The 10,626-nt window shown below is 45.8% G+C and overlaps 1 non-coding gene across 1 annotated transcript; it reads right to left on the bottom strand.

The window, feature by feature from the left end:
* Positions 1 to 3,882: 3,882 nt before the first annotated feature.
* Positions 3,883 to 3,954, bottom strand: trnad-guc (transfer RNA aspartic acid (anticodon GUC)). Its single transcript has one exon. It is a non-coding gene; the product is annotated as a tRNA-Asp (tRNA).
* Positions 3,955 to 10,626: the final 6,672 nt, after the last annotated feature.

Raw genomic sequence — 10,626 nt, forward strand, 5'->3', positions numbered from 1 at the left:
AGAAAAAAAATGACTGACAAGTCTAGTACATTTATCTATTTATTTTGCGGACACTTTCATCCAAAGCAACATACATTTCATTGAAGAAGCAGGACCAGACAGTTCCTAGAGCAAATAGTGCTTAAGGGCTGCGCTCGGGGGCCCAATGGTGAAATCACTCTGCTGCCCAAGGGATTTGAACCAACAACCTTCTTGTGACCGGCTCAGTGTCCTAACTCACTTGAGCTACACATGACACCAGTATGCATGACAGAAGGCAACGCGGGACTTTGCCTGGACTCACCTCCGTCAGGCCGAAGGGGATGTTGCCGACATAAAGCCGCCTGGCCTGCCGGGTCATCTGGCTGCCGACCATCGGCACCTGGGTGGGCGTCACTGCCACGCCGCTGGTGGTGGATGTTGCCAGTAAAGCTATCGTGGGGATCTGCCCTGCAGCTGTGGGGAGGAGAAAGGGCTTCAAGACCCCAACCAGGGACGGCCAGAACATCCGGATCGTCGCCTTCATTTGCTTCTAACCCCTAGGTTTAAGCTCTCTTCACACTGTCTGAAATCATCCCAAGTGTTATTCCCTCTTTGACCAGCAGGGGGGAGGAGGGCACTCCAGAATAAATGCTTTCATTGCAACCAATATACCATAACCTTGCAATACTGAACTAGCACACATGGAAGCGTCGCATCCAAACCTTGCATTGCCTTGTACTGCATGGGGGTGATGTGCTCGAATCCCGGAGGGGGAACATCCCAGTACTTGTATGTCCTTTTCTTACGGCTTCTCCGAGGAGAGTAGCTGCCCAAACACAAAACAGAAGGTTGTTTTCCCCAAACAATACAGTGTAAACACTCAGAATCTGGCAAAAACAAACAGATGGCAGAATGTTTACATTTAACTTTGGATCGCAGGCAGTTTAAGGTCATGAGGGTGTGACCATGCGCCACTTTTTAGGCTGGCTTTGAGGTCCCATCGCTATGGCGGGGGCTACTTATAAACGCCAGTTAAAATTTAATATGGGTACAGTCCCCCTTCCCACCACGAAGAAACCAATTGGTTGATTGTGAAAGAAACTTGTTAAGAGGCCTCAAACCATGCTAGATATCAGCTTCAGTGCCTGTAACCGGGACCGTGAGGGGGGGTACCTGTGCTTCTTGTGCTCGCGTGAGCTGCTCCGTCGGTCACGACCCTTGCGGTCGCGGCTGCTGCTGCGCTTCTCGTGACTCCGCCCCCTGGAGTCCTTGCTCCAGCGGCGGTGCTTCTCGCCACGGCTCAGAGACCGGCTGCGGCTACGCTTCTTGTGTCGCTCCTTCTCCCGCTCTGGGGGACGACACCGTGGTACCAGTGAGACGGTGGGCGGAGCGACATGACTGCCCCCCTACCATCCATTTCGATAAATCCAAGATGTGTAACTCAGAGGGATTATGAATGTGTGTCCGGATGGTTGTGGGTTTGAAGCCCATGAGTCACAGAGTAATCATATTACCAACTTCCCTGGGGTGCTGGATGCTGACTGACCCAGCGCTATGCCTTAAAAGTCACTTACGGAGACCAAGATGTGGTACGGGGTCTAACTCCCCAGTTTCCTCACCAGAATGAAGCACCTCCATTCAATTCACATATTCAATCACACCCTCCTGAAACAAACACACCCATCTCTCAATGGCTAATAATTTCAAGGGCACAAGGACATCCCCTTGAATGTCAGTCTGTTGTGAAACAATAAAAACATAACCAGACTAATTAATGATATAGGAGCACAGTGGTGAGTACAGTTGCCTCACGCCTCCGAGTCTGGAGGCCTGAATTTTGCCTCTGCTCTCTGTATGGGGAATTTGCCTGGAATAGGCTCCAGGGGAGCCTGACTAAGATAACTGGTTGGACGATGGATGGGTAATTAATATCGTTTCAATCTGACAGACAGCACTTTATTAAACTAGCAATAAAATATCACCTTTCTATCCCAGCAGGTCCTTCATATAGAAGCTTAAATAAATCCCTGAAGGTGCAGTTTTCAGTGAAGCATTTAAACGCAGGTGCTGCTCGAGGAATCAGCTTCATGCATCAGTTATAACAGCGTTACGGTAATGCACCGCTGCAAAAGTACAGACACGGAGCGGCCAATGCATCTTACGTAAATCGGTAATAACCAATTACCGCAATCGCAGGCATAGTCAGAGCGCAGATATGAATGACTGGAACTGCTAGTTTATCAAACACGGCGGCACTTAGTGCTCGTCTAGCCGAATCAGGTCGTTTCGAATGACATTTTAGTGATTTAGTGATAAGGAGCTGATATGACAAGATTGCCATTTGATAGGTACATAAATCAATCCTACTTTCGACTCCGTTGTAACGCATGTTGTATATTTCAGTTGCGTTAGTATGGCTTAAGTTTATTCAGTTTACTGGATTCTCTGCACTTTAATGAAGTTATATGTGTATTGTTATATAACTGTACATCATTGTTAGTTACTGCTATCCGCTGTAAAGGTAGATACAGGTGCAAGACTTTGCAATAACGACCTAAAAGCAGTTGTTATGATTCCAGGGAACGCGGCTGATTTTTAGAGTCTATACATCATGAAGAAACGGCGATCGTGTGAGAAAGACTTATTCTGTACGGATGACAGGGCCAGCATTTCGGACCCAAGGGAAAGGCTATTGTGCATCGGAAAGAGACAAAATCATATCATTATATAGAAAACTCGTCGTAGTATTTAAAAACCAAGTAACTAACACTGTTATTAAGTGCGGACTTTAAATCAAGTGGTCGCGGTCGTTTTTATTTGCATAAAACTTTAAACGTGATCTTGAAAATATAACGCTTGCAACAAACATCCATGCATAGTGTGTTACTGCGAATGAAAATACGCGGGTCACAATTTATGATCCAAGTGTATAATGGTAAATAATTAAATAAATAAAACCGCAGGCTTTCACATCGAGTGCACCCCAATAACGTTTCATTGAAATGTCCATGTTATGTACGCCGGGCACTGATGGATGCAGGCCTAGCGATCTCTATAACAATGCCAAGCAAAGAATGTCACTGATTTACCAAAGCGGTCAGTTTTCGGGGATCCTGCGGCAGCTGGGAGAAGAAGAATCGGGCAGGTTTCAGAATCGGCGAGCGCTCGGATAAAAGGCACCGATTTCCCAGCCGCGCTTTTCTTTTCGGAACCAGCAGAAGTGCCCTCCGCACCATCCTCGGCGCTAGGACACGCCGGCCACTTTATTACCCTAAAACAGGGAGCATACACCGATCTTCAAAGCCAAACTTACCTTGCCGATTTTCGCTTAACTGCTTCTCAAACTCATCGAAATCGGACATTTTTCAGTCCGTACTAAAGACGTATTGCAAAATAAGCAGAGGTCCAACAGTAGGCCTTTGAATGGGCTACAGGCTGCATTGGGTTCTGCTGCTTTTTCTTCCGAGTCGCCTGCCCCTCCTCCCCCGAAGTCATCGGCTCTTCCTCGGTTGTATCACACACAGGTTCGGAAACATTCGATGCGCATTACCGTCCCCTCCTGCACTGGAGGGTTAAGGACAACGTGATTATATCGAACCAAAATTGAAATGTGCAAGTTGACTTTCCTAGTTATACGTCTTCATTTTTATTCTGGGTTTAACAACCATGAGTTTATGACGTATTTTACATGATTAGTTGGCGACTGGACCTTATTGTTTATATCTCTTATTAAGGATCCATCCATCCATACATCAATTATCAAAACCACACACTTACAATCCGAGTCTAGTTTCATATGCTGCGCTGCTGAGCGACCCGCAGAATATTATGCATGAGTACAAGTCACAAGCCCCGTTTCCACTAACACGGGGCCGGTTCTAGCTTGGTGCCTTTTGAGACCGAGGCAAAAAGATGCAGACTCTCCCCGTCGGGGAATCGAACCCCGGTCTCCCGCGTGACAGGCGGGGATACTCACCACTATACTAACGAGGAGATGTACGCGCACTACTTTTACATCTTCAAGATAAACAGCGGATGACTACTAACATTTGCGAGTAATCAATGACTGAGCTTCATGTCATGACCATGGTGCTCAAGAGAAGAAAAAATACATAATGTACGTCCACTGATACCAGAACAACCATATAGCTTTATACTAAGACGATGATTAAACGGAAAATTCCTTTACAAAACACTGCCACAAAATCATAGTTTCGCAATATTACATCGTGCAACGGGACACAGTGTAAGTACGTGAAGTCGGTAATTAAATCAAGAAAAAAAAGTGAGAGGAAAAGAATACTTTTCTATTATCATATTTTTCTAACTGGCCAAACTGAGTCATATTTTGATTATACACACTAACAGAAAAACAGTGCAAATCTCCGGTAGTCCGTTTCACTTGCGCTCCGCTATGGGGCAGTAACAAGCAGAGCTTAAGTGTGGAAGGAAAAAAAAAACACAGGACAGCATCAATCCCAACTTCACAAACGCCGGAGATCGAGATGCTGTAAGCATGACAATTAACATCTTTATCCAAGGGAACAGCTGCAAGACACAGATGCCGCGCCTAACAAAGGTAGGATCGATTCCGAAGTTCAGGCATTTACAGACGCGGACTCTTCTGGAGTTGATTTTTTTCGGGAGATACGCATCAACTTCAAAAGTATGAACCGCATTATATCTATATCTGTTATGACGTTGTAGCTATTGATACTGATGCATCACAAAAATAATTTAAATGTTTTTTCATTCTGACATATGTTCGTTCGGACGAGGATTTTATTATATGAGATAAGTTTTAAATGAAAACTTTTTTTAATCTATATGATTAATTCTCGAATCTAAGCCAGACTTCACATAAATCATTCATTCATAAATATAATGGAACATACAACATCCAGGTATCCATGAAATTTATGATCAGGCTATACGTTTGTGATAACAACAAAACAACACAACATGTATATTTACAATATATGGGCCTATTGTTTAATATTGCCTCCAAATTATAGCCAGACAATAACGCAATAGGCCGACATCAAACTATTTTCATGTAAAACAAAAGTGCTGGCAGTTTGCTTGTGCTTACAGACCCCGCCTTGAGCCCATCCAGAAAGATCCCAAAAATAACCGACAAGCAAAGGTTGTAACAATCTGAGCATGTTTAGTTTAATGTAATCAGGAGCCGAATTAATAACGCGAATAAATGATCAAACCGAAAGTCTGTAGTCGGGAATATCCGATAACGTCTTTGACGTGCAGTTAAGATAGTCAGAGGAAAAACCTTGTAGTTTACTTATATATATGCCTAAATATATGAGTGTGTCTCTCCGGTGATTTAATGATGAATATAACGATTACATATCAAATCACACATTAAGCAATTATTATATTACTAGGTTGAACGTTTTCACTATGTCTGTCGTCACCTTGATTTCACGATTTTGACTATTCTTCTTATCCCAGATTGAACAAGTCATTGTGGCGATGCAAGATCCCGACATGGGGATAAAGATGAAGAATCAAAGACTGTTAATCACAGTGATTCCACATGCGATGACAGGTGCACGATACATATTTTACTTTTTAAAAATAATTTTTCATGCCGCCCGGGTTGTCTTACACCCGGCCGTGCAGTGTCCCGGGGGCCGGGTCCTAATGGTCATTTAAGCCCTTCACAGGAAAGCCCATACATCGGCGGTCTTCGGGAATCCTGTGCATTAAGACTGTCATCGATCTCCTTGCGCTCATATTTATTTATGTAATTTATTTATCGAGTTCAGCGTTTTTGATTTATGACGGCTTAATGCATTTCTCGACTCTAACTAGATGCCTTCCTCGCTATGCCTTCCCAGGAAATGATATCGTGGAGTGGCTAATTCAGAAGTACTCCATCATGGAAGAAGGTAGGGCCGAGAAGTATGTAGGGAAGCGTTACCTGGTGCTCTTATGTGAGGTTAATCGATTGTTTTTTTCCCTTCGTGACGACGATGGCGCCCCTGCTGGCGAAAGACGTCATCAGGTTTTTTTTTTTTTGTAATAAAATAACAGAAATAAACGAGTCTTTTGAATAATAAATACAAATGAAGTAATAGAATTTGTCATCCATACAACAGATTAGCCTAGCTGCATTTATGTGTAAGCATATGCAATTCACGTGTCTGACAGAAGCATGTTCTGTTCCATTGATATTGCTGAGCCTGTGAATTAATAAATGTCAGAATTGAGCTTGTCCATAACATAGACACCCCATTCGCCTGAAGCTTTTGGGATTTTCTTCCCCTGGCGTCAATTTATCTGCTGAATTATTTATCTTTCTGCTGAGAGGCTATTAGTACAAATAATCTGTAGGCCAGTCCCGAGTCGCGCCGCTACGCATGCTGAGCTGTACGGTTTGATAGTCCCGATGCAAACTTCGCTGATAGCCAGAGGCAGTCAGTCATGCCTGGAGAAATATCGCTATCCGTCTCCCTCATTATGCACTTCTGCAAGACACTGTTGTCCTGAATTCCCGGGCGATGCAGATGAGGTTTTAAATAGCAAGGGAGCAGATTTCCCTGATTTACAGCCCAGATTGGAAAAGAAGTCGGAATGGAAAGGAGGGGACTTTTAGGCAGTAGATGGCAGATGCATTAACAGACTTGAATGGGCAAAAAACCTGTTGCCCCGGTAAGCAGTTACCCCTCCCTGTAAACACTAGGCTTCCCCCTAGCAGCGCTGTTGCTGCGCCGGTCTGAAACCCCCGGGAGCGCCTGACTGCCAATGGCCGCGGAGGCAGCCGGAAAGTGGAAAGTCCCAATTACTCGTAATTAATTATAGTTCCGATGAGGAATGCACCATCCCCGCGGCTTATTCTGTGCACCATGTCAACGTTTTTTCCAGTTACTTGCTATACCGTAAAATAAAATATAATATGCCTACTCAGTTTCTAGTTATCGTGTGTTCTACTGTATTCCACTGACAAAAATTTAGAGAATTACTATGCCTAAATCTGGGCTACGAGTAGTGGATTTGTTTGAGCTTTGAGTAGTTTACGTGGAAATGAGTGACCACTTTGTGTGTTTTCAGAGGCACTTCATGTGGGGAATCTGATCGTGAAGCACGGCTACATTTACCCCCTAAAGGACCCCAGGACGCTCGTCCTGGGGCCCGACGAGACGCCGTATCGCTTCCAGGTAACCTAAAACCACGGTTTCTTCAGATGGAGGGCAGCGCGAGAGGGTGGTGGCCATGTGGGGGGGCACGCATATCGAAACTATTCGTTGGAGAGACTGCGGAATTACCGTGTAGGACAGTATTTCTCAATCTGGTCCGGGCTCCAGAGCTGAGAGGGTGCAAAAACGTAGACTGTCTGGTAGGGAGCTGGGAGGGAGCAAAAACGTGGATCATCTGTGTGTCGCCGAGGACCGGATTGGGAAACACTGATGTATGAGAACCAATGCCAGTTAAAGTAGCAAAATGCCTTCCACCCGCCTTGTCCCTGACATGTTAAATCACAAAGCACCTTTGTCACGCTGCTTCTGAATAGTTTCAAATGACAGCATCTCCTTTTTGCTAGACTCCGTACTTCTGGAGCTCTCAGCAGTGGCCAGCCTCCGAGCTAGATTACGGTGATTACCAATTATTAATCATGTGCTCGCCTATTACATCATTACTTCCCTTTACTAGAATAATAGAAAAACACAGTTTCTTGCCATGTCTTTCTTTTGCTCTTCTAAAGCGATTTATTTGACTAAGAAGAATATCAGAAAGCAAGGGCAGCTGATAGACTATGAAAAGGTAAGAGAAAATTTTTATTTATGTACATTTCAATGCTATTCTTATTCGCTGGTCTGAAGCATTGCTTGATGAGATCATGTGATAGCTGAATGCTCATGGGAGTTTTACTTACACAAAATATTATGAGGGTAGAAGGAAAAATGATTGGTTCAGAGAGATAACCAATTAGATTGTACATGAGGTGGATCCGAGCAACTAGAGGAGGCAGGAGCAACCAATCAGATGTCTTGGTCCTGCCTCCTCTGCAATCTGATTGGTTATCTATCCGAACCAATCATTTTCCTTCTGCCCTCAGAACATTTTTGTGTAAGAAAACCTCCCACCAATTATGCACATAGTAGGATCGCACATAGACATCCACCAACTTGCCGCCATGTTGCGTCAGGGTCAACGCATTTTAGGTTCTCATCAGTAAGAGGGTTTGTGAATCCGACACTGCCAGCTGATATCCTGGGAGGGGTTCGGCCTGTGAGTCATAACGTGAACCCATGCAGCAACGCAGCCAGCCGTGCGACCTGGCAATGTCGCATTTAAACATCGTCTCCGCAGGACAGCTACAACATGTTGCACAAACGGATCAACCACACCTGGGACTTCGTGGTGATGCAGGCGAAGGAGCAGCTCAGGTAAACCCCACCCCAGCCCGGGAATACTGTCGCATCGAGCTATGAAATCAATTTCATAAATGCACACAAGGGGACAGATGAGAATGGATGAATAAATCTCGTATTAAGAGGATGATGATGTTACCTAAATTAAAAAGTAACATGGTGTGTGGTCATAATTTCCCTCCTATCTGTTAAATCAGACCTCAGCCTAAACACTAGAGTCGGAAATCCATTTCTAAGTGAAAAAGGAAACAGAAAAATGAAAACCCTACCTTGCAGTTCAGTGATTACCGCTATATGCTAATTACCCAGTATGCTTTCTGACTCTCCATCGACTGCTCTGCTCCTACCAGGGCAGCCAAACAGAGGCGCAAGGCGGACCGCATCGTGCTGGAATGTCAGGAACAGGCCTACTGGCTCGTCAACAGACCGCCAGTAAGCACCTCCCCCGAAACCCCTGACTCCCTACATCTGCCCCGGCGAAAACCCAGTATGCTGTGATTAGAGTAAAGCACACACTGGGTAAACCTGAACTCAATGCACCTTGGCAGCTCGAATATCGCCTCAGGCTGGGGGCGATTCTAGGATTTTTTTGAGGTTGTGGGGCAGAGTGGTGGCTCTGGGCCTAGGGATCTGTGCAAGCAAGTGGAAGGTTGTTGGTTCAAATCCTGTGAATGCCCAGAGTGATTCTACTCCGTTGGGCCTTTCAGCAAGGGCCTTAACCTGCAATTGCTTTGTCCTGGGTATGACATTAATCTACATGCAGGCCTGTTAGGAGATCCTTCAACTTACAGGGGAAACTTGGCAGGATTGGCAGGAAGGCATAGGCAGGGTCCCATTCCCCCACAGAGAGCTGGGGGGTTGTGCAGTTCTCTCCCACGACAACGGGTTTGTTCAATGAAGGAAGGCAAAGGAAACATCTGTAAGGACATATGGAACATTTCCGGTATAATTTTCGATCTCCGTCATCTCCAGAGCATTGAGCTCAGCAAAATTCACGGGGGGGGGGGGGGGGGGGGGGGGAGTTTTATCTTCGTTAAGTAAGACACACAGAGTGTCTCCATGCATACTTTGTGGGGGAGGAATATATCACTTCAGGCCTGATAACCCACTACTGCTTCAGTGTGATCATGAAATATTTACTTAGCTGGGAAGAAGCCTATGTTCTGTGGGACGAGAGCTTTCAGAAGACAGACAGGACAGCAGGCTGCGGGAATGAGCAACTGCACCCTCGCTGAGTGTAATTTGGAGTTCATGAATAACACAGGAGAGTGGAGAATGAAAGTGTGGGACAGGAGCAGAGTGTGGTGTGTATCTGGCTTAATCCCGGCCGTCACTAGGGCCCCTTTCTGCTGGGTGCGCAGCATCTCTCAGGGCTAATAAGCATCAGCGTTTATGTGGGCCATTATCCCCATCCGGGGCGGCATCAGGAGGTGGGAATGGCAGCCACGCAGCTGCGGATCACATCCTAAATTCAGCTTATTTTGCAGATGTACCTTTTATTGAGACTAGAGCAGTTGGGGGTTTAGGGACTTCTCTCAGGGGTCCAGTGGTGATGTCACTCTGCTGACTGTGGGATTTAAACCGGCAACCTTCCAGTCATAGGCGGCGACTGCCAACCCGCTCAGCCACACACCACCTTCATTGATGAAACCCACCGTTTTGACGCCAATTAGACGGAAACACAGTTGAGCCAAAAACCACGCAGCGTAGGGCCCCCCAGTCAGGTGCTGCTCGTGTTTAAAAGGCAGGGACGCTCTGCACTCTGGTACGGCCAGGTGGACGGGGGAAGCTGGGGGGGGGGGGGGGGGATTAAAACCAGCAAATGACAAAATGGCCGCTTCCTGCCTCCTTTCTCTTTGCCCGAGAAACACGAGACGCATCGCTAAGACTGGTGATGCTTGGATCTGGGAGAGAGGAGTGCGAAGGGACTGGGAGACGGCCTGAAGCTAAAATGCAGACATGCTGTGTTTGCGTCTCCCCCCCCACCACCCCCCCACTTGTTGGGCCTTTTAAACGAGCTGGAAGAGGATCCCACCTCCGGAATACCGGATCCATTATCTGACCTCTATTCCTGCGGCTCAGGCTTAATGCTGCATGTTAGCGGAGAGATAATGGATGTAATTGCAAATAGCAGCGTAATAATTTGCCAAATAGTCTCTCTGCTGTTAAGTCCTGAGCTGATCTGAAGCACTTTAATTGGGATTTAAGGAAACCATGTTAAATCAGATTGCATTCAGTATCGACATTTGGTTAGTTTATTCTGTAAAGCAGG

Source organism: Brienomyrus brachyistius, unplaced genomic scaffold (assembly GCF_023856365.1).
Source record: "Brienomyrus brachyistius isolate T26 unplaced genomic scaffold, BBRACH_0.4 scaffold906, whole genome shotgun sequence".
Taxonomy (NCBI): Eukaryota; Metazoa; Chordata; class Actinopteri; order Osteoglossiformes; family Mormyridae; genus Brienomyrus; species Brienomyrus brachyistius.